Below are 24,165 nucleotides of genomic sequence, written 5' to 3' on the forward strand. Positions count from 1 at the left end.
GCCAGGTATCCTGCCTGCAGTAGATGGAATGTGGCAATGGAACGCTGGCTGCGCGTGTCATAATAGGCTCTGAGCCTTTATATACCTGTGCACAGCAGCAGCCACCTTCAGTCTGCTGCTGGACAGCCAGCAGCAGCAGCAGCAGGAGAGGTATGTAATCAGGAGCCCTCCTGCTAAGGGTAGACAGCTGCTCGTTCCACCCCACCCCCCGCCTTAATTGGTTCTCCTCCCTTCCAACGGTGTTGAGGCGGGTGGGAACAGCAGGGGGTGAAGGTGCTGTGTTTAAAGAGGTGGAGTTATGCAGATCTAAAACGCGTGGATTGCAGCAGCAGCAAGCCGAAAAGTGCAGGCATGTAAGGGATCTAGAGGTTGACAACATGTCTTCTTAACGGGAGTCCAGGAGCTCATCTCCACAAATGGACTTTTCAGGATCCTTGGGTGGCTCCGTAGTTTGAAACCAATTCTGGTTATCGCTTCTCGGCCTTTTGGCTAAGATCAAGTGTAGTATCTGTTCTTATCAGTTTAATATCTGATACATCCCCTATCTGGGGACCATATATTAAATGGATTTTTAGAACAGGGAGATGGAAAAAGAGCTTGCTCTGTCCACTCCACGCATTGACCTGGTATTGCAGTATCTCCAGGACCGGTGCACCCCTTCTTTAATGCAGTTTCTAAAATCAGAAAGAATTGAATTCAATGTTTTTTGTTCATTTTGCTTGTTTGTCGGATTTTGGGATGGACTCTTTGGCTTTGCTTTTCTTCTCCTCATTGGATTTTTCATGTTCAAAGTTGCAGAAGCCAGATTACAAGCTCATTTTGGTTCAACTTCAGCAACTGTGCATTGCATTGCCATGTAATGTGATGCAATGCTATCTTTCTAGCTCTCCCTTTTTACTTCCTTTTGGATAAACAGACATATTAGGCAAGCATTTTGGAGCTTTCACCTAAATAACTACAGGTGGTGAGATAAGCTGCACAATATAATTGACCTTTCAGTATATTGTTGCACACACACCATCTATTTAGCAAATGCCCTTGTTATCAACAGCAGCCTTTTAAACTCACCTGAGCTAACAGGTATGTGCGCTGGTTACTCTGCTGCGCTTAAAATTTCTTTTTTGGTTTGCTACAATGCCTTTTCTGAAACGTTGTCTCCTTCTGCTGGAACACTGACTTCTTTCATTTAATGCCTGCAGACTATAAAAGAGAACCCAACCCAAAAAGTTTGGTTGATTAGTCTGTGGCATTCTGTTAAACTGTTGCTTATGGCGGTCTCTGTGAGCTTCTCAGCGACATTCAGCCAGCCAGGTATCCTGCCTGCAGTAGATGGAATGTGGCAATGGAACGCTGGCTGCGCGTGTCATAATAGGCTCTGAGCCTTTATATACCTGTGCACAGCAGCAGCCACCTTCAGTCTGCTGCTGGACAGCCAGCAGCAGCAGCAGCAGGAGAGGTATGTAATCAGGAGCCCTCCTGCTAAGGGTAGACAGCTGCTCGTTCCACCCCACCCCCCGCCTTAATTGGTTCTCCTCCCTTCCAACGGTGCTGAGGCGGGTGGGAACAGCAGGGGGTGAAGGTGCTGTGTTTAAAGAGGTGGAGTTATGCAGATCTAAAACGCGTGGATTGCAGCAGCAGCAAGCCGAAAAGTGCAGGCATGTAAGGGATCTAGAGGTTGACAACATGTCTTCTTAACGGGAGTCCAGGAGCTCATCTCCACAAATGGACTTTTCAGGATCCTTGGGTGGCTCCGTAGTTTGAAACCAATTCTGGTTATCGCTTCTCGGCCTTTTGGCTAAGATCAAGTGTAGTATCTGTTCTTATCAGTTTAATATCTGATACGTCCCCTATCTGGGGACCATATATTAAATGGATTTTTAGAACAGGGAGATGGAAAAAGAGCTTGCTCTGTCCACTCCACGCATTGACCTGGTATTGCAGTATCTCCAGGACCGGTGCACCCCTTCTTTAATGCATTTTCTAAAATCAGAAAGAATTGAATTCAATGTTTTTTGTTCATTTTGCTTGTTTGTCGGATTTTGGGATGGACTCTTTGGCTTTGCTTTTCTTCTCCTCATTGGATTTTTCATGTTCAAAGTTGCAGAAGCCAGATTACAAGCTCATTTTGGTTCAACTTCAGCAACTGTGCATTGCATTGCCATGTAATGTGATGCAATGCTATCTTTCTAGCTCTCCCTTTTTACTTCCTTTTGGATAAACAGACATATTAGGCAAGCATTTTGGAGCTTTCACCTAAATAACTACAGGTGGTGAGATAAGCTGCACAATATAATTGACCTTTCAGTATATTGTTGCACACACACCATCTATTTAGCAAATGCCCTTGTTATCAACAGCAGCCTTTTAAACTCACCTGAGCTAACAGGTATGTGCGCTGGTTACTCTGCTGCGCTTAAAATTTCTTTTTTGGTTTGCTACAATGACTTTTCTGAAACGTTGTCTCCTTCTGCTGGAACACTGACTTCTTTCATTTAATGCCTGCAGACTATAAAAGAGAACCCAACCCAAAAAGTTTGGTTGATTAGTCTGTGGCATTCTGTTAAACAGTTGCTTATGGTGGTCTCTGTGAGCTTCTCAGCGACATTCAGCCAGCCAGGTATCCTGCCTGCAGTAGATGGAATGTGGCAATGGAACGCTGGCTGCGCGTGTCATAATAGGCTCTGAGCCTTTATATACCTGTGCACAGCAGCAGCCACCTTCAGTCTGCTGCTGGACAGCCAGCAGCAGCAGCAGCAGGAGAGGTATGTAATCAGGAGCCCTCCTGCTAAGGGTAGACAGCTGCTCGTTCCACCCCACCCCCCGCCTTAATTGGTTCTCCTCCCTTCCAACGGTGTTGAGGCGGGTGGGAACAGCAGGGGGTGAAGGTGCTGTGTTTAAAGAGGTGGAGTTATGCAGATCTAAAACGCGTGGATTGCAGCAGCAGCAAGCCGAAAAGTGCAGGCATGTAAGGGATCTAGAGGTTGACAACATGTCTTCTTAACGGGAGTCCAGGAGCTCATCTCCACAAATGGACTTTTCAGGATCCTTGGGTGGCTCCGTAGTTTGAAACCAATTCTGGTTATCGCTTCTCGGCCTTTTGGCTAAGATCAAGTGTAGTATCTGTTCTTATCAGTTTAATATCTGATACGTCCCCTATCTGGGGACCATATATTAAATGGATTTTTAGAACAGGGAGATGGAAAAAGAGCTTGCTCTGTCCACTCCACGCATTGACCTGGTATTGCAGTATCTCCAGGACCGGTGCACCCCTTCTTTAATGCAGTTTCTAAAATCAGAAAGAATTGAATTCAATGTTTTTTGTTCATTTTGCTTGTTTGTCGGATTTTGGGATGGACTCTTTGGCTTTGCTTTTCTTCTCCTCATTGGATTTTTCATGTTCAAAGTTGCAGAAGCCAGATTACAAGCTCATTTTGGTTCAACTTCAGCAACTGTGCATTGCATTGCCATGTAATGTGATGCAATGCTATCTTTCTAGCTCTCCCTTTTTACTTCCTTTTGGATAAACAGACATATTAGGCAAGCATTTTGGAGCTTTCACCTAAATAACTACAGGTGGTGAGATAAGCTGCACAATATAATTGACCTTTCAGTATATTGTTGCACACACACCATCTATTTAGCAAATACCCTTGTTATCAACAGCAGCCTTTTAAACTCACCTGAGCTAACAGGTATGTGCGCTGGTTACTCTGCTGCGCTTAAAATTTCTTTTTTGGTTTGCTACAATGCCTTTTCTGAAACGTTGTCTCCTTCTGCTGGAACACTGACTTCTTTCATTTAATGCCTGCAGACTATAAAAGAGAACCCAACCCAAAAAGTTTGGTTGATTAGTCTGTGGCATTCTGTTAAACTGTTGCTTATGGCGGTCTCTGTGAGCTTCTCAGCGACATTCAGCCAGCCAGGTATCCTGCCTGCAGTAGATGGAATGTGGCAATGGAACGCTGGCTGCGCGTGTCATAATAGGCTCTGAGCCTTTATATACCTGTGCACAGCAGCAGCCACCTTCAGTCTGCTGCTGGACAGCCAGCAGCAGCAGCAGCAGGAGAGGTATGTAATCAGGAGCCCTCCTGCTAAGGGTAGACAGCTGCTCGTTCCACCCCACCCCCCGCCTTAATTGGTTCTCCTCCCTTCCAACGGTGTTGAGGCGGGTGGGAACAGCAGGGGGTGAAGGTGCTGTGTTTAAAGAGGTGGAGTTATGCAGATCTAAAACGCGTGGATTGCAGCAGCAGCAAGCCGAAAAGTGCAGGCATGTAAGGGATCTAGAGGTTGACAACATGTCTTCTTAACGGGAGTCCAGGAGCTCATCTCCATAAATGGACTTTTCAGGATCCTTGGGTGGCTCCGTAGTTTGAAACCAATTCTGGTTATCGCTTCTCGGCCTTTTGGCTAAGATCAAGTGTAGTATCTGTTCTTATCAGTTTAATATCTGATACGTCCCCTATCTGGGGACCATATATTAAATGGATTTTTAGAACAGGGAGATGGAAAAAGAGCTTGCTCTGTCCACTCCACGCATTGACCTGGTATTGCAGTATCTCCAGGACCGGTGCACCCCTTCTTTAATGCAGTTTCTAAAATCAGAAAGAATTGAATTCAATGTTTTTTGTTCATTTTGCTTGTTTGTCGGATTTTGGGATGGACTCTTTGGCTTTGCTTTTCTTCTCCTCATTGGATTTTTCATGTTCAAAGTTGCAGAAGCCAGATGACAAGCTCATTTTGGTTCAACTTCAGCAACTGTGCATTGCATTGCCATGTAATGTGATGCAATGCTATCTTTCTAGCTCTCCCTTTTTACTTCCTTTTGGATAAACAGACATATTAGGCAAGCATTTTGGAGCTTTCACCTAAATAACTACAGGTGGTGAGATAAGCTGCACAATATAATTGACCTTTCAGTATATTGTTGCACACACACCATCTATTTAGCAAATGCCCTTGTTATCAACAGCAGCCTTTTAAACTCACCTGAGCTAACAGGTATGTGCGCTGGTTACTCTGCTGCGCTTAAAATTTCTTTTTTGGTTTGCTACAATGCCTTTTCTGAAACGTTGTCTCCTTCTGCTGGAACACTGACTTCTTTCATTTAATGCCTGCAGACTATAAAAGAGAACCCAACCCAAAAAGTTTGGTTGATTAGTCTGTGGCATTCTGTTAAACTGTTGCTTATGGCGGTCTCTGTGAGCTTCTCAGCGACATTCAGCCAGCCAGGTATCCTGCCTGCAGTAGATGGAATGTGGCAATGGAACGCTGGCTGCGCGTGTCATAATAGGCTCTGAGCCTTTATATACCTGTGCACAGCAGCAGCCACCTTCAGTCTGCTGCTGGACAGCCAGCAGCAGCAGCAGCAGCAGGAGAGGTATGTAATCAGGAGCCCTCCTGCTAAGGGTAGACAGCTGCTCGTTCCACCCCACCCCCCGCCTTAATTGGTTCTCCTCCCTTCCAACGGTGTTGAGGCGGGTGGGAACAGCAGGGGGTGAAGGTGCTGTGTTTAAAGAGGTGGAGTTATGCAGATCTAAAACGCGTGGATTGCAGCAGCAGCAAGCCGAAAAGTGCAGGCATGTAAGGGATCTAGAGGCTGACAACATGTCTTCTTAACGGGAGTCCAGGAGCTCATCTCCACAAATGGACTTTTCAGGATCCTTGGGTGGCTCCGTAGTTTGAAACCAATTCTGGTTATCGCTTCTCGGCCTTTTGGCTAAGATCAAGTGTAGTATCTGTTCTTATCAGTTTAATATCTGATACGTCCCCTATCTGGGGACCATATATTAAATGGATTTTTAGAACAGGGAGATGGAAAAAGAGCTTGCTCTGTCCACTCCACGCATTGACCTGGTATTGCAGTATCTCCAGGACCGGTGCACCCCTTCTTTAATGCAGTTTCTAAAATCAGAAAGAATTGAATTCAATGTTTTTTGTTCATTTTGCTTGTTTGTCGGATTTTGGGATGGACTCTTTGGCTTTGCTTTTCTTCTCCTCATTGGATTTTTCATGTTCAAAGTTGCAGAAGCCAGATTACAAGCTCATTTTGGTTCAACTTCAGCAACTGTGCATTGCATTGCCATGTAATGTGATGCAATGCTATCTTTCTAGCTCTCCCTTTTTACTTCCTTTTGGATAAACAGACATATTAGGCAAGCATTTTGGAGCTTTCACCTAAATAACTACAGGTGGTGAGATAAGCTGCACAATATAATTGACCTTTCAGTATATTGTTGCACACACACCATCTATTTAGCAAATACCCTTGTTATCAACAGCAGCCTTTTAAACTCACCTGAGCTAACAGGTATGTGCGCTGGTTACTCTGCTGCGCTTAAAATTTCTTTTTTGGTTTGCTACAATGCCTTTTCTGAAACGTTGTCTCCTTCTGCTGGAACACTGACTTCTTTCATTTAATGCCTGCAGACTATAAAAGAGAACCCAACCCAAAAAGTTTGGTTGATTAGTCTGTGGCATTCTGTTAAACTGTTGCTTATGGCGGTCTCTGTGAGCTTCTCAGCGACATTCAGCCAGCCAGGTATCCTGCCTGCAGTAGATGGAATGTGGCAATGGAACGCTGGCTGCGCGTGTCATAATAGGCTCTGAGCCTTTATATACCTGTGCACAGCAGCAGCCACCTTCAGTCTGCTGCTGGACAGCCAGCAGCAGCAGCAGCAGCAGGAGAGGTATGTAATCAGGAGCCCTCCTGCTAAGGGTAGACAGCTGCTCGTTCCACCCCACCCCCCGCCTTAATTGGTTCTCCTCCCTTCCAACGGTGTTGAGGCGGGTGGGAACAGCAGGGGGTGAAGGTGCTGTGTTTAAAGAGGTGGAGTTATGCAGATCTAAAACGCGTGGATTGCAGCAGCAGCAAGCCGAAAAGTGCAGGCATGTAAGGGATCTAGAGGTTGACAACATGTCTTCTTAACGGGAGTCCAGGAGCTCATCTCCACAAATGGACTTTTCAGGATCCTTGGGTGGCTCCGTAGTTTGAAACCAATTCTGGTTATCGCTTCTCGGCCTTTTGGCTAAGATCAAGTGTAGTATCTGTTCTTATCAGTTTAATATCTGATACGTCCCCTATCTGGGGACCATATATTAAATGGATTTTTAGAACAGGGAGATGGAAAAAGAGCTTGCTCTGTCCACTCCACGCATTGACCTGGTATTGCAGTATCTCCAGGACCGGTGCACCCCTTCTTTAATGCAGTTTCTAAAATCAGAAAGAATTGAATTCAATGTTTTTTGTTCATTTTGCTTGTTTGTCGGATTTTGGGATGGACTCTTTGGCTTTGCTTTTCTTCTCCTCATTGGATTTTTCATGTTCAAAGTTGCAGAAGCCAGATTACAAGCTCATTTTGGTTCAACTTCAGCAACTGTGCATTGCATTGCCATGTAATGTGATGCAATGCTATCTTTCTAGCTCTCCCTTTTTACTTCCTTTTGGATAAACAGACATATTAGGCAAGCATTTTGGAGCTTTCACCTAAATAACTACAGGTGGTGAGATAAGCTGCACAATATAATTGACCTTTCAGTATATTGTTGCACACACACCATCTATTTAGCAAATGCCCTTGTTATCAACAGCAGCCTTTTAAACTCACCTGAGCTAACAGGTATGTGCGCTGGTTACTCTGCTGCGCTTAAAATTTCTTTTTTGGTTTGCTACAATGCCTTTTCTGAAACGTTGTCTCCTTCTGCTGGAACACTGACTTCTTTCATTTAATGCCTGCAGACTATAAAAGAGAACCCAACCCAAAAAGTTTGGTTGATTAGTCTGTGGCATTCTGTTAAACTGTTGCTTATGGTGGTCTCTGTGAGCTTCTCAGCGACATTCAGCCAGCCAGGTATCCTGCCTGCAGTAGATGGAATGTGGCAATGGAACGCTGGCTGCGCGTGTCATAATAGGCTCTGAGCCTTTATATACCTGTGCACAGCAGCAGCCACCTTCAGTCTGCTGCTGGACAGCCAGCAGCAGCAGCAGCAGGAGAGGTATGTAATCAGGAGCCCTCCTGCTAAGGGTAGACAGCTGCTCGTTCCACCCCACCCCCCGCCTTAATTGGTTCTCCTCCCTTCCAACGGTGTTGAGGCGGGTGGGAACAGCAGGGGGTGAAGGTGCTGTGTTTAAAGAGGTGGAGTTATGCAGATCTAAAACGCGTGGATTGCAGCAGCAGCAAGCCGAAAAGTGCAGGCATGTAAGGGATCTAGAGGTTGACAACATGTCTTCTTAACGGGAGTCCAGGAGCTCATCTCCACAAATGGACTTTTCAGGATCCTTGGGTGGCTCCGTAGTTTGAAACCAATTCTGGTTATCGCTTCTCGGCCTTTTGGCTAAGATCAAGTGTAGTATCTGTTCTTATCAGTTTAATATCTGATACGTCCCCTATCTGGGGACCATATATTAAATGGATTTTTAGAACAGGGAGATGGAAAAAGAGCTTGCTCTGTCCACTCCACGCATTGACCTGGTATTGCAGTATCTCCAGGACCGGTGCACCCCTTCTTTAATGCAGTTTCTAAAATCAGAAAGAATTGAATTCAATGTTTTTTGTTCATTTTGCTTGTTTGTCGGATTTTGGGATGGACTCTTTGGCTTTGCTTTTCTTCTCCTCATTGGATTTTTCATGTTCAAAGTTGCAGAAGCCAGATTACAAGCTCATTTTGGTTCAACTTCAGCAACTGTGCATTGCATTGCCATGTAATGTGATGCAATGCTATCTTTCTAGCTCTCCCTTTTTACTTCCTTTTGGATAAACAGACATATTAGGCAAGCATTTTGGAGCTTTCACCTAAATAACTACAGGTGGTGAGATAAGCTGCACAATATAATTGACCTTTCAGTATATTGTTGCACACACACCATCTATTTAGCAAATGCCCTTGTTATCAACAGCAGCCTTTTAAACTCACCTGAGCTAACAGGTATGTGCACTGGTTACTCTGCTGCGCTTAAAATTTCTTTTTTGGTTTGCTACAATGCCTTTTCTGAAACGTTGTCTCCTTCTGCTGGAACACTGACTTCTTTCATTTAATGCCTGCAGACTATAAAAGAGAACCCAACCCAAAAAGTTTGGTTGATTAGTCTGTGGCATTCTGTTAAACTGTTGCTTATGGCGGTCTCTGTGAGCTTCTCAGCGACATTCAGCCAGCCAGGTATCCTGCCTGCAGTAGATGGAATGTGGCAATGGAACGCTGGCTGCGCGTGTCATAATAGGCTCTGAGCCTTTATATACCTGTGCACAGCAGCAGCCACCTTCAGTCTGCTGCTGGACAGCCAGCAGCAGCAGCAGCAAGAGAGGTATGTAATCAGGAGCCCTCCTGCTAAGGGTAGACAGCTGCTCGTTCCACCCCACCCCCCGCCTTAATTGGTTCTCCTCCCTTCCAACGGTGTTGAGGCGGGTGGGAACAGCAGGGGGTGAAGGTGCTGTGTTTAAAGAGGTGGAGTTATGCAGATCTAAAACGCGTGGATTGCAGCAGCAGCAAGCCGAAAAGTGCAGGCATGTAAGGGATCTAGAGGTTGACAACATGTCTTCTTAACGGGAGTCCAGGAGCTCATCTCCACAAATGGACTTTTCAGGATCCTTGGGTGGCTCCGTAGTTTGAAACCAATTCTGGTTATCGCTTCTCGGCCTTTTGGCTAAGATCAAGTGTAGTATCTGTTCTTATCAGTTTAATATCTGATACGTCCCCTATCTGGGGACCATATATTAAATGGATTTTTAGAACAGGGAGATGGAAAAAGAGCTTGCTCTGTCCACTCCACGCATTGACCTGGTATTGCAGTATCTCCAGGACCGGTGCACCCCTTCTTTAATGCAGTTTCTAAAATCAGAAAGAATTGAATTCAATGTTTTTTGTTCATTTTGCTTGTTTGTCGGATTTTGGGATGGACTCTTTGGCTTTGCTTTTCTTCTCCTCATTGGATTTTTCATGTTCAAAGTTGCAGAAGCCAGATTACAAGCTCATTTTGGTTCAACTTCAGCAACTGTGCATTGCATTGCCATGTAATGTGATGCAATGCTATCTTTCTAGCTCTCCCTTTTTACTTCCTTTTGGATAAACAGACATATTAGGCAAGCATTTTGGAGCTTTCACCTAAATAACTACAGGTGGTGAGATAAGCTGCACAATATAATTGACCTTTCAGTATATTGTTGCACACACACCATCTATTTAGCAAATACCCTTGTTATCAACAGCAGCCTTTTAAACTCACCTGAGCTAACAGGTATGTGCGCTGGTTACTCTGCTGCGCTTAAAATTTCTTTTTTGGTTTGCTACAATGCCTTTTCTGAAACGTTGTCTCCTTCTGCTGGAACACTGACTTCTTTCATTTAATGCCTGCAGACTATAAAAGAGAACCCAACCCAAAAAGTTTGGTTGATTAGTCTGTGGCATTCTGTTAAGCTGTTGCTTATGGCGGTCTCTGTGAGCTTCTCAGCGACATTCAGCCAGCCAGGTATCCTGCCTGCAGTAGATGGAATGTGGCAATGGAACGCTGGCTGCGCGTGTCATAATAGGCTTTGAGCCTTTATATACCTGTGCACAGCAGCAGCCACCTTCAGTCTGCTGCTGGACAGCCAGCAGCAGCAGCAGCAGGAGAGGTATGTAATCAGGAGCCCTCCTGCTAAGGGTAGACAGCTGCTCGTTCCACCCCACCCCCCGCCTTAATTGGTTCTCCTCCCTTCCAACGGTGTTGAGGCGGGTGGGAACAGCAGGGGGTGAAGGTGCTGTGTTTAAAGAGGTGGAGTTATGCAGATCTAAAACGCGTGGATTGCAGCAGCAGCAAGCCGAAAAGTGCAGGCATGTAAGGGATCTAGAGGTTGACAACATGTCTTCTTAACGGGAGTCCAGGAGCTCATCTCCACAAATGGACTTTTCAGGATCCTTGGGTGGCTCCGTAGTTTGAAACCAATTCTGGTTATCGCTTCTCGGCCTTTTGGCTAAGATCAAGTGTAGTATCTGTTCTTATCAGTTTAATATCTGATACGTCCCCTATCTGGGGACCATATATTAAATGGATTTTTAGAACAGGGAGATGGAAAAAGAGCTTGCTCTGTCCACTCCACGCATTGACCTGGTATTGCAGTATCTCCAGGACCGGTGCACCCCTTCTTTAATGCAGTTTCTAAAATCAGAAAGAATTGAATTCAATGTTTTTTGTTCATTTTGCTTGTTTGTCGGATTTTGGGATGGACTCTTTGGCTTTGCTTTTCTTCTCCTCATTGGATTTTTCATGTTCAAAGTTGCAGAAGCCAGATTACAAGCTCATTTTGGTTCAACTTCAGCAACTGTGCATTGCATTGCCATGTAATGTGATGCAATGCTATCTTTCTAGCTCTCCCTTTTTACTTCCTTTTGGATAAACAGACATAGTAGGCAAGCATTTTGGAGCTTTCACCTAAATAACTACAGGTGTTGAGATAAGCTGCACAATATAATTGAACTTTCAGTATATTGTTGCACACACACCATCTATTTAGCAAATGCCCTTGTTATCAACAGCAGCCTTTTAAACTCACCTGAGCTAACAGGTATGTGCGCTGGTTACTCTGCTGCGCTTAAAATTTCTTTTTTGGTTTGCTACAATGCCTTTTCTGAAACGTTGTCTCCTTCTGCTGGAACACTGACTTCTTTCATTTAATGCCTGCAGACTATAAAAGAGAACCCAACCCAAAAAGTTTGGTTGATTAGTCTGTGGCATTCTGTTAAACTGTTGCTTATGGCGGTCTCTGTGAGCTTCTCAGCGACATTCAGCCAGCCAGGTATCCTGCGTGCAGTAGATGGAATGTGGCAATGGAACGCTGGCTGCGCGTGTCATAATAGGCTCTGAGCCTTTATATACCTGTGCACAGCAGCAGCCACCTTCAGTCTGCTGCTGGACAGCCAGCAGCAGCAGCAGCAGGAGAGGTATGTAATCAGGAGCCCTCCTGCTAAGGGTAGACAGCTGCTCGTTCCACCCCACCCCCCGCCTTAATTGGTTCTCCTCCCTTCCAACGGTGTTGAGGCGGGTGGGAACAGCAGGGGGTGAAGGTGCTGTGTTTAAAGAGGTGGAGTTATGCAGATCTAAAACGCGTGGATTGCAGCAGCAGCAAGCCGAAAAGTGCAGGCATGTAAGGGATCTAGAGGTTGACAACATGTCTTCTTAACGGGAGTCCAGGAGCTCATCTCCACAAATGGACTTTTCAGGATCCTTGGGTGGCTCCGTAGTTTGAAACCAATTCTGGTTATCGCTTCTCGGCCTTTTGGCTAAGATCAAGTGTAGTATCTGTTCTTATCAGTTTAATATCTGATACGTCCCCTATCTGGGGACCATATATTAAATGGATTTTTAGAACAGGGAGATGGAAAAAGAGCTTGCTCTGTCCACTCCACGCATTGACCTGGTATTGCAGTATCTCCAGGACCGGTGCACCCCTTCTTTAATGCAGTTTCTAAAATCAGAAAGAATTGAATTCAATGTTTTTTGTTCATTTTGCTTGTTTGTCGGATTTTGGGATGGACTCTTTGGCTTTGCTTTTCTTCTCCTCATTGGATTTTTCATGTTCAAAGTTGCAGAAGCCAGATTACAAGCTCATTTTGGTTCAACTTCAGCAACTGTGCATTGCATTGCCATGTAATGTGATGCAATGCTATCTTTCTAGCTCTCCCTTTTTACTTCCTTTTGGATAAACAGACATATTAGGCAAGCATTTTGGAGCTTTCACCTAAATAACTACAGGTGGTGAGATAAGCTGCACAATATAATTGACCTTTCAGTATATTGTTGCACACACACCATCTATTTAGCAAATACCCTTGTTATCAACAGCAGCCTTTTAAACTCACCTGAGCTAACAGGTATGTGCGCTGGTTACTCTGCTGCGCTTAAAATTTCTTTTTTGGTTTGCTACAATGCCTTTTCTGAAACGTTGTCTCCTTCTGCTGGAACACTGACTTCTTTCATTTAATGCCTGCAGACTATAAAAGAGAACCCAACCCAAAAAGTTTGGTTGATTAGTCTGTGGCATTCTGTTAAGCTGTTGCTTATGGCGGTCTCTGTGAGCTTCTCAGCGACATTCAGCCAGCCAGGTATCCTGCCTGCAGTAGATGGAATGTGGCAATGGAACGCTGGCTGCGCGTGTCATAATAGGCTTTGAGCCTTTATATACCTGTGCACAGCAGCAGCCACCTTCAGTCTGCTGCTGGACAGCCAGCAGCAGCAGCAGCAGGAGAGGTATGTAATCAGGAGCCCTCCTGCTAAGGGTAGACAGCTGCTCGTTCCACCCCACCCCCCGCCTTAATTGGTTCTCCTCCCTTCCAACGGTGTTGAGGCGGGTGGGAACAGCAGGGGGTGAAGGTGCTGTGTTTAAAGAGGTGGAGTTATGCAGATCTAAAACGCGTGGATTGCAGCAGCAGCAAGCCGAAAAGTGCAGGCATGTAAGGGATCTAGAGGTTGACAACATGTCTTCTTAACGGGAGTCCAGGAGCTCATCTCCACAAATGGACTTTTCAGGATCCTTGGGTGGCTCCGTAGTTTGAAACCAATTCTGGTTATCGCTTCTCGGCCTTTTGGCTAAGATCAAGTGTAGTATCTGTTCTTATCAGTTTAATATCTGATACGTCCCCTATCTGGGGACCATATATTAAATGGATTTTTAGAACAGGGAGATGGAAAAAGAGCTTGCTCTGTCCACTCCACGCATTGACCTGGTATTGCAGTATCTCCAGGACCGGTGCACCCCTTCTTTAATGCAGTTTCTAAAATCAGAAAGAATTGAATTCAATGTTTTTTGTTCATTTTGCTTGTTTGTCGGATTTTGGGATGGACTCTTTGGCTTTGCTTTTCTTCTCCTCATTGGATTTTTCATGTTCAAAGTTGCAGAAGCCAGATTACAAGCTCATTTTGGTTCAACTTCAGCAACTGTGCATTGCATTGCCATGTAATGTGATGCAATGCTATCTTTCTAGCTCTCCCTTTTTACTTCCTTTTGGATAAACAGACATAGTAGGCAAGCATTTTGGAGCTTTCACCTAAATAACTACAGGTGTTGAGATAAGCTGCACAATATAATTGAACTTTCAGTATATTGTTGCACACACACCATCTATTTAGCAAATGCCCTTGTTATCAACAGCAGCCTTTTAAACTCACCTGAGCTAACAGGTATGTGCGCTGGTTACTCTGCTGCGCTTAAAATTTCTTTTTTGGTTTGCTACAATGCCTTTTCTGAAACGTTGTCTCCTTCTGCTGGAACACTGACTTCTTTCATTTAATGCCTGCAGACTATAAAAGAGAACCCAACCCAAAAAGTTTGGTTGATTAGTCTGTGGCATTCTGTTAAACTGTTGCTTATGGCGGTCTCTGTGAGCTTCTCAGCGACATTCAGCCAGCCAGGTATCCTGCGTGCAGTAGATGGAATGTGGCAATGGAACGCTGGCTGCGCGTGTCATAATAGGCTCTGAGCCTTTATATACCTGTGCACAGCAGCAGCCACCTTCAGTCTGCTGCTGGACAGCCAGCAGCAGCAGCAGCAGGAGAGGTATGTAATCAGGAGCCCTCCTGCTAAGGGTAGACAGCTTCTCGTTCCACCCCACCCCCCGCCTTAATTGGTTCTCCTCCCTTCCAACGGTGTTGAGGCGGGTGGGAACAGCAGGGGGTGAAGGTGCTGTGTTTAAAGAGGTGGAGTTATGCAGATCTAAAACGCGTGGATTGCAGCAGCAGCAAGCCGAAAAGTGCAGGCATGTAAGGGATCTAGAGGTTGACAACATGTCTTCTTAACGGGAGTCCAGGAGCTCATCTCCACAAATGGACTTTACAGGATCCTTGGGTGGCTCCGTAGTTTGAAACTAATTCTGGTTATCGCTTCTCGGCCTTTTGGCTAAGATCAAGTGTAGTATCTGTTCTTATCAGTTTAATATCTGATACGTCCCCTATCTGGGGACCATATATTAAATGGATTTTTAGAACAGGGAGATGGAAAAAGAGCTTGCTCTGTCCACTCCACGCATTGACCTGGTATTGCAGTATCTCCAGGACCGGTGCACCCCTTCTTTAATGCAGTTTCTAAAATCAGAAAGAATTGAATTCAATGTTTTTTGTTCATTTTGCTTGTTTGTCGGATTTTGGGATGGACTCTTTGGCTTTGCTTTTCTTCTCCTCATTGGATTTTTCATGTTCAAAGTTGCAGAAGCCAGATTACAAGCTCATTTTGGTTCAACTTCAGCAACTGTGCATTGCATTGCCATGTAATGTGATGCAATGCTATCTTTCTAGCTCTCCCTTTTTACTTCCTTTTGGATAAACAGACATATTAGGCAAGCATTTTGGAGCTTTCACCTAAATAACTACAGGTGGTGAGATAAGCTGCACAATATAATTGACCTTTCAGTATATTGTTGCACACACACCATCTATTTAGCAAATGCCCTTGTTATCAACAGCAGCCTTTTAAACTCACCTGAGCTAACAGGTATGTGCGCTGGTTACTCTGCTGCGCTTAAAATTTCTTTTTTGGTTTGCTACAATGCCTTTTCTGAAACGTTGTCGCCTTCTGCTGGAACACTGACTTCTTTCATTTAATGCCTGCAGACTATAAAAGAGAACCCAACCCAAAAAGTTTGGTTGATTAGTCTGTGGCATTCTGTTAAACTGTTGCTTATGGCGGTCTCTGTGAGCTTCTCTACGACATTCAGCCAGCCAGGTATCCTGCCTGCAGTAGATGGAATGTGGCAATGGAACGCTGGCTGCGCGTGTCATAATAGGCTCTGAGCCTTTATATACCTGTGCACAGCAGCAGCCACCTTCAGTCTGCTGCTGGACAGCCAGCAGCAGCAGCAGCAGGAGAGGTATGTAATCAGGAGCCCTCCTGCTAAGGGTAGACAGCTGCTCGTTCCACCCCACCCCCCGCCTTAATTGGTTCTCCTCCCTTCCAACGGTGTTGAGGCGGGTGGGAACAGCAGGGGATGAAGGTGCTGTGTTTAAAGAGGTGGAGTTATGCAGATCTAAAACGCGTGGATTGCAGCAGCAGCAAGCCGAAAAGTGCAGGCATGTAAGGGATCTAGAGGTTGACAACATGTCTTCTTAACGGGAGTCCAGGAGCTCATCTCCACAAATGGACTTTTCAGGATCCTTGGGTGGCTCCGTAGTTTGAAACCAATTCTGGTTATCGCTTCTCGGCCTTTTGGCTAAGATCAAGTGTAGTATCTTTTGAAAAGGCAGTTTTGTCCTTGGGCTGCCCTAGTAAATTGATGCATATTACACACTGGTTTGGTGCACTTGTTAGTACGCCAGGTGGCTCATAGAGTTATCTGATGGAAAACATGGCCCTCCAGGATTGAAGTCACTAGGCTGGGTAAGTGTGAGGGCTTTGGAGCAATGTGCCCCAGGAGTAGGCGCCCTGGTGGGAGTCCAAGCTTACTGGGACTGGGAACCCCAGAAAGACTTGGCTTCGTAGCACGCCGCACCTTTGCCAATCATACTTTCTGAGCAACCCCCCCTATTCCTGGCCTCCGGGCTAGGAAGGGGAATTTTTATAAACCCGGTCGGAGGTCCGGTCAGCTTTGGGCTGAGAAACCAACACAGGCTCCAGCTCCACTAGGGTGGCAGCCTAGATGGAAGCTGGGAGCACGAAAACGGCTCTTCTCCGGCTTCGGCTAGGGAGAGCATCGGAGATCCCTGACCCTCGCTGTGGCCTTCTGGCTCGGAGGGATGGGGATGGTTTATTGGGGACCCTCTCCTCCGGGAAGTGTCCACATGAATCCTCGCCTCGTGCGCTGTTTTGGTGTGACTTCGGTCACATTTTTCAGTGCCTTGGATGCAGCTTCAATCAAAAAAAAATCTGTTCTTATCAGTTTAATATCTGATACGTCCCCTATCTGGGGACCATATATTAAATGGATTTTTAGAACAGGGAGATGGAAAAAGAGCTTGCTCTGTCCACTCCACGCATTGACCTGGTATTGCAGTATCTCCAGGACCGGTGCACCCCTTCTTTAATGCAGTTTCTAAAATCAGAAAGAATTGAATTCAATGTTTTTTGTTCATTTTGCTTGTTTGTCGGATTTTGGGATGGACTCTTTGGCTTTGCTTTTCTTCTCCTCATTGGATTTTTCATGTTCAAAGTTGCAGAAGCCAGATTACAAGCTCATTTTGGTTCAACTTCAGCAACTGTGCATTGCATTGCCATGTAATGTGATGCAATGCTATCTTTCTAGCTCTCCCTTTTTACTTCCTTTTGGATAAACAGACATATTAGGCAAGCATTTTGGAGCTTTCACCTAAATAACTACAGGTGGTGAGATAAGCTGCACAATATAATTGACCTTTCAGTATATTGTTGCACACACACCATCTATTTAGCAAATGCCCTTGTTATCAACAGCAGCCTTTTAAACTCACCTGAGCTAACAGGTATGTGCACTGGTTACTCTGCTGCGCTTAAAATTTCTTTTTTGGTTTGCTACAATGCCTTTTCTGAAACGTTGTCTCCTTCTGCTGGAACACTGACTTCTTTCATTTAATGCCTGCAGACTATAAAAGAGAACCCAACCCAAAAAGTTTGGTTGATTAGTCTGTGGCATTCTGTTAAACTGTTGCTTATGGCGGTCTCTGTGAGCTTCTCAGCGACATTCAGCCAGCCAGGTATCCTGCCTGCAGTAGATGGAATGTGGCAATGGAACGCTGGCTGCGCGTGTCATAATAGGCTCTGAGCCTTTATATACCTGTGCACAGCAGCAGCCACCTTCAGTCTGCTGCTGGACAGCCAGCAGCAGCAGCAGCAAGAGAGGTATGTAATCAGGAGCCCTCCTGCTAAGGGTAGACAGCTGCTCGTTCCACCCCACCCCCCGCCTTAATTGGTTCTCCTCCCTTCCAACGGTGTTGAGGCGGGTGGGAACAGCAGGGGGTGAAGGTGCTGTGTTTAAAGAGGTGGAGTTATGCAGATCTAAAACGCGTGGATTGCAGCAGCAGCAAGCCGAAAAGTGCAGGCATGTAAGGGATCTAGAGGTTGACAACATGTCTTCTTAACGGGAGTCCAGGAGCTCATCTCCACAAATGGACTTTTCAGGATCCTTGGGTGGCTCCGTAGTTTGAAACCAATTCTGGTTATCGCTTCTCGGCCTTTTGGCTAAGATCAAGTGTAGTATCTGTTCTTATCAGTTTAATATCTGATACGTCCCCTATCTGGGGACCATATATTAAATGGATTTTTAGAACAGGGAGATGGAAAAAGAGCTTGCTCTGTCCACTCCACGCATTGACCTGGTATTGCAGTATCTCCAGGACCGGTGCACCCCTTCTTTAATGCAGTTTCTAAAATCAGAAAGAATTGAATTCAATGTTTTTTGTTCATTTTGCTTGTTTGTCGGATTTTGGGATGGACTCTTTGGCTTTGCTTTTCTTCTCCTCATTGGATTTTTCATGTTCAAAGTTGCAGAAGCCAGATTACAAGCTCATTTTGGTTCAACTTCAGCAACTGTGCATTGCATTGCCATGTAATGTGATGCAATGCTATCTTTCTAGCTCTCCCTTTTTACTTCCTTTTGGATAAACAGACATATTAGGCAAGCATTTTGGAGCTTTCACCTAAATAACTACAGGTGGTGAGATAAGCTGCACAATATAATTGACCTTTCAGTATATTGTTGCACACACACCATCTATTTAGCAAATGCCCTTGTTATCAACAGCAGCCTTTTAAACTCACCTGAGCTAACAGGTATGTGCGCTGGTTACTCTGCTGCGCTTAAAATTTCTTTTTTGGTTTGCTACAATGCCTTTTCTGAAACGTTGTCTCCTTCTGCTGGAACACTGACTTCTTTCATTTAATGCCTGCAGACTATAAAAGAGAACCCAACCCAAAAAGTTTGGTTGATTAGTCTGTGGCATTCTGTTAAGCTGTTGCTTATGGCGGTCTCTGTGAGCTTCTCAGCGACATTCAGCCAGCCAGGTATCCTGCCTGCAGTAGATGGAATGTGGCAATGGAACGCTGGCTGCGCGTGTCATAATAGGCTCTGAGCCTTTATATACCTGTGCACAGCAGCAGCCACCTTCAGTCTGCTGCTGGACAGCCAGCAGCAGCAGCAGCAGGAGAGGTATGTAATCAGGAGCCCTCCTGCTAAGGGTAGACAGCTGCTCGTTCCACCCCACCCCCCGCCTTAATTGGTTCTCCTCCCTTCCAACGGTGTTGAGGCGGGTGGGAACAGCAGGGGGTGAAGGTGCTGTGTTTAAAGAGGTGGAGTTATGCAGATCTAAAATGCGTGGATTGCAGCAGCAGCAAGCCGAAAAGTGCAGGCATGTAAGGGATCTAGAGGTTGACAACATGTCTTCTTAACGGGAGTCCAGGAGCTCATCTCCACAAATGGACTTTTCAGGATCCTTGGGTGGCTCCGTAGTTTGAAACCAATTCTGGTTATCGCTTCTCGGCCTTTTGGCTAAGATCAAGTGTAGTATCTGTTCTTATCAGTTTAATATCTGATACGTCCCCTATCTGGGGACCATATATTAAATGGATTTTTAGAACAGGGAGATGGAAAAAGAGCTTGCTCTGTCCACTCCACGCATTGACCTGGTATTGCAGTATCTCCAGGACCGGTGCACCCCTTCTTTAATGCAGTTTCTAAAATCAGAAAGAATTGAATTCAATGTTTTTTGTTCATTTTGCTTGTTTGTCGGATTTTGGGATGGACTCTTTGGCTTTGCTTTTCTTCTCCTCATTGGATTTTTCATGTTCAAAGTTGCAGAAGCCAGATTACAAGCTCATTTTGGTTCAACTTCAGCAACTGTGCATTGCATTGCCATGTAATGTGATGCAATGCTATCTTTCTAGCTCTCCCTTTTTACTTCCTTTTGGATAAACAGACATAGTAGGCAAGCATTTTGGAGCTTTCACCTAAATAACTACAGGTGGTGAGATAAGCTGCACAATATAATTGACCTTTCAGTATATTGTTGCACACACACCATCTATTTAGCAAATGCCCTTGTTATCAACAGCAGCCTTTTAAACTCACCTGAGCTAACAGGTATGTGCGCTGGTTACTCTGCTGCGCTTAAAATTTCTTTTTTGGTTTGCTACAATGCCTTTTCTGAAACGTTGTCTCCTTCTGCTGGAACACTGACTTCTTTCATTTAATGCCTGCAGACTATAAAAGAGAACCCAACCCAAAAAGTTTGGTTGATTAGTCTGTGGCATTCTGTTAAACTGTTGCTTATGGCGGTCTCTGTGAGCTTCTCAGCGACATTCAGCCAGCCAGGTATCCTGCGTGCAGTAGATGGAATGTGGCAATGGAACGCTGGCTGCGCGTGTCATAATAGGCTCTGAGCCTTTATATACCTGTGCACAGCAGCAGCCACCTTCAGTCTGCTGCTGGACAGCCAGCAGCAGCAGCAGCAGGAGAGGTATGTAATCAGGAGCCCTCCTGCTAAGGGTAGACAGCTTCTCGTTCCACCCCACCCCCCGCCTTAATTGGTTCTCCTCCCTTCCAACGGTGTTGAGGCGGGTGGGAACAGCAGGGGGTGAAGGTGCTGTGTTTAAAGAGGTGGAGTTATGCAGATCTAAAACGCGTGGATTGCAGCAGCAGCAAGCCGAAAAGTGCAGGCATGTAAGGGATCTAGAGGTTGACAACATGTCTTCTTAACGGGAGTCCAGGAGCTCATCTCCACAAATGGACTTTACAGGATCCTTGGGTGGCTCCGTAGTTTGAAACCAATTCTGGTTATCGCTTCTCGGCCTTTTGGCTAAGATCAAGTGTAGTATCTGTTCTTATCAGTTTAATATCTGATACGTCCCCTATCTGGGGACCATATATTAAATGGATTTTTAGAACAGGGAGATGGAAAAAGAGCTTGCTCTGTCCACTCCACGCATTGACCTGGTATTGCAGTATCTCCAGGACCGGTGCACCCCTTCTTTAATGCAGTTTCTAAAATCAGAAAGAATTGAATTCAATGTTTTTTGTTCATTTTGCTTGTTTGTCGGATTTTGGGATGGACTCTTTGGCTTTGCTTTTCTTCTCCTCATTGGATTTTTCATGTTCAAAGTTGCAGAAGCCAGATTACAAGCTCATTTTGGTTCAACTTCAGCAACTGTGCATTGCATTGCCATGTAATGTGATGCAATGCTATCTTTCTAGCTCTCCCTTTTTACTTCCTTTTGGATAAACAGACATATTAGGCAAGCATTTTGGAGCTTTCACCTAAATAACTACAGGTGGTGAGATAAGCTGCACAATATAATTGACCTTTCAGTATATTGTTGCACACACACCATCTATTTAGCAAATGCCCTTGTTATCAACAGCAGCCTTTTAAACTCACCTGAGCTAACAGGTATGTGCGCTGGTTACTCTGCTGCGCTTAAAATTTCTTTTTTGGTTTGCTACAATGCCTTTTCTGAAACGTTGTCGCCTTCTGCTGGAACACTGACTTCTTTCATTTAATGCCTGCAGACTATAAAAGAGAACCCAACCCAAAAAGTTTGGTTGATTAGTCTGTGGCATTCTGTTAAACTGTTGCTTATGGCGGTCTCTGTGAGCTTCTCTACGACATTCAGCCAGCCAGGTATCCTGCCTGCAGTAGATGGAATGTGGCAATGGAACGCTGGCTGCGCGTGTCATAATAGGCTCTGAGCCTTTATATACCTGTGCACAGCAGCAGCCACCTTCAGTCTGCTGCTGGACAGCCAGCAGCAGCAGCAGCAGGAGAGGTATGTAATCAGGAGCCCTCCTGCTAAGGGTAGACAGCTGCTCGTTCCACCCCACCCCCCGCCTTAATTGGTTCTCCTCCCTTCCAACGGTGTTGAGGCGGGTGGGAACAGCAGGGGATGAAGGTGCTGTGTTTAAAGAGGTGGAGTTATGCAGATCTAAAACGCGTGGATTGCAGCAGCAGCAAGCCGAAAAGTGCAGGCATGTAAGGGATCTAGAGGTTGACAACATGTCTTCTTAACGGGAGTCCAGGAGCTCATCTCCACAAATGGACTTTTCAGGATCCTTGGGTGGCTCCGTAGTTTGAAACCAATTCTGGTTATCGCTTCTCGGCCTTTTGGCTAAGATCAAGTGTAGTATCTTTTGAAAAGGCAGTTTTGTCCTTGGGCTGCCCTAGTAAATTGATGCATATTACACACTGGTTTGGTGCACTTGTTAGTACGCCAGGTGGCTCATAGAGTTATCTGATGGAAAACATGGCCCTCCAGGATTGAAGTCACTAGGCTGGGTAAGTGTGAGGGCTTTGGAGCAATGTGCCCCAGGAGTAGGCGCCCTGGTGGGAGTCCAAGCTTACTGGGACTGGGAACCCCAGAAAGACTTGGCTTCGTAGCACGCCGCACCTTTGCCAATCATACTTTCTGAGCAACCCCCCCTATTCCTGGCCTCCGGGCTAGGAAGGGGAATTTTTATAAACCCGGTCGGAGGTCCGGTCAGCTTTGGGCTGAGAAACCAACACAGGCTCCAGCTCCACTAGGGTGGCAGCCTAGATGGAAGCTGGGAGCACGAAAACGGCTCTTCTCCGGCTTCGGCTAGGGAGAGCATCGGAGATCCCTGACCCTCGCTGTGGCCTTCTGGCTCGGAGGGATGGGGATGGTTTATTGGGGACCCTCTCCTCCGGGAAGGGTCCACATGAATCCTCGCCTCGTGCGCTGTTTTGGTGTGACTTCGGTCACATTTTTCAGTGCCTTGGATGCAGCTTCAATCAAAAAAAAATCTGTTCTTATCAGTTTAATATCTGATACGTCCCCTATCTGGGGACCATATATTAAATGGATTTTTAGAACAGGGAGATGGAAAAAGAGCTTGCTCTGTCCACTCCACGCATTGACCTGGTATTGCAGTATCTCCAGGACCGGTGCACCCCTTCTTTAATGCAGTTTCTAAAATCAGAAAGAATTGAATTCAATGTTTTTTGTTCATTTTGCTTGTTTGTCGGATTTTGGGATGGACTCTTTGGCTTTGCTTTTCTTCTCCTCATTGGATTTTTCATGTTCAAAGTTGCAGAAGCCAGATTACAAGCTCATTTTGGTTCAACTTCAGCAACTGTGCATTGCATTGCCATGTAATGTGATGCAATGCTATCTTTCTAGCTCTCCCTTTTTACTTCCTTTTGGATAAACAGACATATTAGGCAAGCATTTTGGAGCTTTCACCTAAATAACTACAGGTGGTGAGATAAGCTGCACAATATAATTGACCTTTCAGTATATTGTTGCACACACACCATCTATTTAGCAAATGCCCTTGTTATCAACAGCAGCCTTTTAAACTCACCTGAGCTAACAGGTATGTGCGCTGGTTACTCTGCTGCGCTTAAAATTTCTTTTTTGGTTTGCTACAATGCCTTTTCTGAAACGTTGTCTCCTTCTGCTGGAACACTGACTTCTTTCATTTAATGCCTGCAGACTATAAAAGAGAACCCAACCCAAAAAGTTTGGTTGATTAGTCTGTGGCATTCTGTTAAACTGTTGCTTATGGCGGTCTCTGTGAGCTTCTCAGCGACATTCAGCCAGCCAGGTATCCTGCCTGCAGTAGATGGAATGTGGCAATGGAACGCTGGCTGCGCGTGTCATAATAGGCTCTGAGCCTTTATATACCTGTGCACAGCAGCAGCCACCTTCAGTCTGCTGCTGGACAGCCAGCAGCAGCAGCAGCAGGAGAGGTATGTAATCAGGAGCCCTCCTGCTAACGGTAGACAGCTGCTCGTTCCAACCCACCCCCCGCCTTAATTGGTTCTCCTCCCTTCCAACGGTGTTGAGGCGGGTGGGAACAGCAGGGGGTGAAGGTGCTGTGTTTAAAGAGGTGGAGTTATGCAGATCTAAAACGCGTGGATTGCAGCAGCAGCAAGCCGAAAAGTGCAGGCATGTAAGGGATCTAGAGGTTGACAACATGTCTTCTTAACGGGAGTCCAGGAGCTCATCTCCACAAATGGACTTTTCAGGATGCTTGGGTGGCTCCGTAGTTTGAAACCAATTCTGGTTATCGCTTCTCGGCCTTTTGGCTAAGATCAAGTGTAGTATCTGTTCTTATCAGTTTAATATCTGATACGTCCCCTATCTGGGGACCATATATTAAATGGATTTTTAGAACAGGGAGATGGAAAAAGAGCTTGCTCTGTCCACTCCACGCATTGACCTGGTATTGCAGTATCTCCAGGACCGGTGCACCCCTTCTTTAATGCAGTTTCTAAAATCAGAAAGA

General features: G+C 45.5%; 18 non-coding genes and 2 pseudogenes across 18 annotated transcripts; all 20 read left to right on the forward strand.

The window, feature by feature from the left end:
• The first annotated feature begins 469 nt into the window (after positions 1 to 469).
• On the forward strand, positions 470 to 660 carry LOC141206070 (U2 spliceosomal RNA). The gene has a single exon (XR_012276736.1). It is a non-coding gene; the product is annotated as a U2 spliceosomal RNA (small nuclear RNA).
• A 1,115-nt stretch (positions 661 to 1,775) lies between these two features.
• Positions 1,776 to 1,966, forward strand: LOC141205841 (U2 spliceosomal RNA). Its single transcript, XR_012276513.1, has one exon. It is a non-coding gene; the product is annotated as a U2 spliceosomal RNA (small nuclear RNA).
• A 1,115-nt stretch (positions 1,967 to 3,081) lies between these two features.
• Positions 3,082 to 3,272, forward strand: LOC141205842 (U2 spliceosomal RNA). The gene has a single exon (XR_012276514.1). It is a non-coding gene; the product is annotated as a U2 spliceosomal RNA (small nuclear RNA).
• Positions 3,273 to 4,387: 1,115 nt separating this feature from the next.
• LOC141205844 (U2 spliceosomal RNA) lies at positions 4,388 to 4,578 on the forward strand. Its single transcript, XR_012276516.1, has one exon. It is a non-coding gene; the product is annotated as a U2 spliceosomal RNA (small nuclear RNA).
• Positions 4,579 to 5,696: 1,118 nt separating this feature from the next.
• LOC141205845 (U2 spliceosomal RNA) lies at positions 5,697 to 5,887 on the forward strand. The gene has a single exon (XR_012276517.1). It is a non-coding gene; the product is annotated as a U2 spliceosomal RNA (small nuclear RNA).
• A 1,118-nt stretch (positions 5,888 to 7,005) lies between these two features.
• LOC141205846 (U2 spliceosomal RNA) lies at positions 7,006 to 7,196 on the forward strand. The gene has a single exon (XR_012276518.1). It is a non-coding gene; the product is annotated as a U2 spliceosomal RNA (small nuclear RNA).
• Positions 7,197 to 8,311: 1,115 nt separating this feature from the next.
• Positions 8,312 to 8,502, forward strand: LOC141205847 (U2 spliceosomal RNA). Its single transcript, XR_012276519.1, has one exon. It is a non-coding gene; the product is annotated as a U2 spliceosomal RNA (small nuclear RNA).
• Positions 8,503 to 9,617: 1,115 nt separating this feature from the next.
• Positions 9,618 to 9,808, forward strand: LOC141205848 (U2 spliceosomal RNA). The gene has a single exon (XR_012276520.1). It is a non-coding gene; the product is annotated as a U2 spliceosomal RNA (small nuclear RNA).
• Positions 9,809 to 10,923: 1,115 nt separating this feature from the next.
• LOC141205849 (U2 spliceosomal RNA) lies at positions 10,924 to 11,114 on the forward strand. Its single transcript, XR_012276521.1, has one exon. It is a non-coding gene; the product is annotated as a U2 spliceosomal RNA (small nuclear RNA).
• Positions 11,115 to 12,229: 1,115 nt separating this feature from the next.
• On the forward strand, positions 12,230 to 12,420 carry LOC141205850 (U2 spliceosomal RNA). Its single transcript, XR_012276522.1, has one exon. It is a non-coding gene; the product is annotated as a U2 spliceosomal RNA (small nuclear RNA).
• Positions 12,421 to 13,535: 1,115 nt separating this feature from the next.
• Positions 13,536 to 13,726, forward strand: LOC141205851 (U2 spliceosomal RNA). Its single transcript, XR_012276523.1, has one exon. It is a non-coding gene; the product is annotated as a U2 spliceosomal RNA (small nuclear RNA).
• Positions 13,727 to 14,841: 1,115 nt separating this feature from the next.
• On the forward strand, positions 14,842 to 15,032 carry LOC141205852 (U2 spliceosomal RNA). Its single transcript, XR_012276524.1, has one exon. It is a non-coding gene; the product is annotated as a U2 spliceosomal RNA (small nuclear RNA).
• A 1,115-nt stretch (positions 15,033 to 16,147) lies between these two features.
• LOC141206396 (U2 spliceosomal RNA) lies at positions 16,148 to 16,263 on the forward strand (annotated as a pseudogene).
• A 524-nt stretch (positions 16,264 to 16,787) lies between these two features.
• LOC141206205 (U2 spliceosomal RNA) lies at positions 16,788 to 16,972 on the forward strand. The gene has a single exon (XR_012276870.1). It is a non-coding gene; the product is annotated as a U2 spliceosomal RNA (small nuclear RNA).
• Positions 16,973 to 18,087: 1,115 nt separating this feature from the next.
• LOC141205853 (U2 spliceosomal RNA) lies at positions 18,088 to 18,278 on the forward strand. The gene has a single exon (XR_012276525.1). It is a non-coding gene; the product is annotated as a U2 spliceosomal RNA (small nuclear RNA).
• Positions 18,279 to 19,393: 1,115 nt separating this feature from the next.
• Positions 19,394 to 19,584, forward strand: LOC141205855 (U2 spliceosomal RNA). The gene has a single exon (XR_012276527.1). It is a non-coding gene; the product is annotated as a U2 spliceosomal RNA (small nuclear RNA).
• Positions 19,585 to 20,699: 1,115 nt separating this feature from the next.
• On the forward strand, positions 20,700 to 20,890 carry LOC141205856 (U2 spliceosomal RNA). The gene has a single exon (XR_012276528.1). It is a non-coding gene; the product is annotated as a U2 spliceosomal RNA (small nuclear RNA).
• A 1,115-nt stretch (positions 20,891 to 22,005) lies between these two features.
• Positions 22,006 to 22,121, forward strand: LOC141206397 (U2 spliceosomal RNA; annotated as a pseudogene).
• Positions 22,122 to 22,645: 524 nt separating this feature from the next.
• On the forward strand, positions 22,646 to 22,830 carry LOC141206207 (U2 spliceosomal RNA). Its single transcript, XR_012276872.1, has one exon. It is a non-coding gene; the product is annotated as a U2 spliceosomal RNA (small nuclear RNA).
• A 1,115-nt stretch (positions 22,831 to 23,945) lies between these two features.
• Positions 23,946 to 24,136, forward strand: LOC141205857 (U2 spliceosomal RNA). Its single transcript, XR_012276529.1, has one exon. It is a non-coding gene; the product is annotated as a U2 spliceosomal RNA (small nuclear RNA).
• Positions 24,137 to 24,165: the final 29 nt, after the last annotated feature.

Source organism: Phyllobates terribilis, unplaced genomic scaffold (assembly GCF_046119375.1).
Source record: "Phyllobates terribilis strain yellow unplaced genomic scaffold, ASM4611937v1 Scaffold_142__1_contigs__length_4687701, whole genome shotgun sequence".
In the NCBI taxonomy this organism is placed as follows: Eukaryota; Metazoa; Chordata; class Amphibia; order Anura; family Dendrobatidae; genus Phyllobates; species Phyllobates terribilis.